Source organism: Frankliniella occidentalis, unplaced genomic scaffold, assembly GCF_000697945.3.
Source record: "Frankliniella occidentalis isolate FOCC.00 unplaced genomic scaffold, Focc_3.1 Scaffold408, whole genome shotgun sequence".
NCBI classification, from domain to species: Eukaryota; Metazoa; Arthropoda; class Insecta; order Thysanoptera; family Thripidae; genus Frankliniella; species Frankliniella occidentalis.
Window position 1 is genome coordinate 104199 of NW_026267530.1, and position 2803 is coordinate 107001.

Below are 2803 nucleotides of genomic sequence, written 5' to 3' on the forward strand. Positions count from 1 at the left end.
CGAAGCCCATAACTCCACTGACCGGAAAAGTCTCATTCTGTCTGTTTGTCTGTCTGTCTGTCTGTTTGTCCGTCTGTACGCACGATAACTCGAGAAAGAATTGAGATAGCGACTTGGGATTTTCAGGGTCGTTTTGTGTCATAAAAAGACAGATCGAGTTCGAAGATGAGCATTCTAGCTCAAAATTTGAGATTTGAAAAATCAAAAACCGAAGGTCGCAAAATATTTGTTTTTGCAAATATTTGTTTATGGGCTCCTAAGGGGTAACTCGTGAAAATAGAATTCTTTGGGCGAAAATTCCGTCCGTTTCGCTCTATCTTGTACCGTTTTGACGCTATGGCGCATTTCTTGGCGAAAACAAAAAAGACAAAATGATCTATTGAATCGTAAAAAAGGCTTCATGTCAGAGAATTGTAAAGGGAGTAATACTTAGACCACACATGACGGGTCGGACCACCCTCTCTTTTGGGCTTAAGGGTCCCTAGATTATCTACTATATCACTAAAACGTTGATTTACATAACAATTTGACAAAATTCGATTTTTTAATGAAAACCGTTACCGCAGACAGCAGAAGTTTCATGTCCCTAATTTAAGAGTATTAAGACCCCAACAAATGGTTCGAGTATGTCACATTATGGGCCTGGAAGACCATGTTCCCCTATATCCTCTCCTTAACTCGTCTCGGGTGTCAGCGGCGCAGGCCGAGCTATATGTGCGCCAGGCGCGTCGCAGCGTAACAGTGTTTCGTGAGATATCGCGAAGCCTGTTACGCGAGACGTGGTCTGGCGTACATATAGCTAGTACTTCTTAAGATTCTTTTGTCCATTTTTTTTGTTTTATTGGCTGATGGTTTTTGGCTGAGCGATAACGAGCGAAGCCTATTACTCTAGTGATGATCAAAAAGTTTCGCGTCTGTCTGTCTGTTTGTCTGTCTGTTCGCACGATAACTCGAGAACGGTTTGAGGTAGAAGGCTCATTATTAGCTGAGCGGTTAGCGAAGCCTATTACTCCACCGATGATCTTAAAGTTTCGCGTCTGTTTGTCTGTGTGTGTGTTTGTCTGTACGCACGATATCTCGAGAACAAATTGAGCTTGCTACCTGGGTATTTTAAGGTCGTTTTGTATCATAAAAAGACAGATCGAGTTCGAAGAAGAGCATTCTGGCTCAAAAATTGGATTAAAAAAAAACAAATAAAACACAGGTCCCACAAATCACCTGTCATCTGACATAAGTACGTAGGTCATCAAATTTCCAAAAACCACTTTTTAAGACCAAACTGACCAAAAACATGTTCTACATCCAGTGCAAATGGAATTTTGGGAAAATTCCCCATAGGTAGCCCTAGGTGGACATGGTGCAAAAGTACGCATGTCATATGTCATCTGACAAAAGTACGTATGTCAGATGACATGCGCACTTTTGTTCAAATGACGACTGACATGCGCACCTTCGGTCAGATGACGATGACATGCGTTCTTTTGTCAGATGAGACCTCTGGTGACATGCGCATGTTAGTCAGATGACATAGACATGCGTACAATTTGTCAGATGATGCTGACATACGCATATTTAATCAACAGGTGAGGCTGATTGGATTTAACAGAGGATACTAATTCAGCAGATAGGGAACACAACAAATGTGATTGTGGGCACAATTCAAGACTATTAATTGCTTCTTTGTGAGGTCCCAATTGATTTACCTTGAGATGAGGCTGTGAACTGTATTCCTTGGTTATGTCACTCCTTTCACACTGGTGCAGTACACAAAAAACACGAAATCTCGAGCTAAAATTTGCACTAGTTGACGGCAGGCTGGTTGTGAAATGGGTGGAAAACACTCGCGAGCCATGTCTTGGTGACTGTCAGGACGAAACACCAAACACAAAACATTAATAAAAACGGTAAGAACTGTCATCGACTGTCATCAATCATCCACTATGTTTATGTCGTTCTTGTTTTCGTTAGGCGCACTACGGAACCGCTATCCGCACGCCCAGCGCGGAGTGCCAGTAAGCGATAGCCAGCAGAAAGGGAAAGTGGTGAAAAAGATGTTTTGTTTCTGGTCGAGTCGTCTGGCCGGGGCTTTGACTTTGGTGGATATTATTTTAAATTGTGTCCTTGATTGTCATCTCGGTTCTTCACACAGCGAGTGTAAGTCTCTTCCACGTGGAATTCGCACTGCACGTCTTTGAACTCATACTCGCTTGTCATAACCATAAAAAGGCGTGGTGTTGTCTTCCTTAACCTTGATGATAAATGTGGCTTGCGTTATTTTTCTCCTCATACACTTGGTTCTAAAGATGCAGTAGTAATTTTGGCTTTCCAGCTTGTTTGGCTGTTGTTTTCCTCATTTTTTGAGTGGGGAGGGGGGAGGGGCTTTCCTATTTCCTATTGAGTGTTGATCGTGTGGTTGACACTTAGTCCAAAAGCTTTGTATTATTTTCTTTGCATACAGTACTATTTTGTGTTGAATAGTTGATTCTTGTTTTAACATTCTTGTTGTGTGTCATGCTTCAGTTGTTTGTTTGTTTTTCAAATGTGATCCCAAAATTTATTTTACAATTTGTTTTTGATTCTATAAATTTGCAACGGCGGTGCTTGCTTGTGCAGTCTATCAGAAACCAATGTTAGTTTCCATTATAGTAGACTAATAAATTATTTATGTTTCAGGCATGTTCCCTGACTGAAGGACTGCAGGGCTCTTGCTCAAGAAATGACAAGACTTTGCTACGCCCAACGCCATTCTTCAGAACTGGAGTTCGAGTAAGGTCACTCTTGTACTGTACAAGCCCAGGACTTG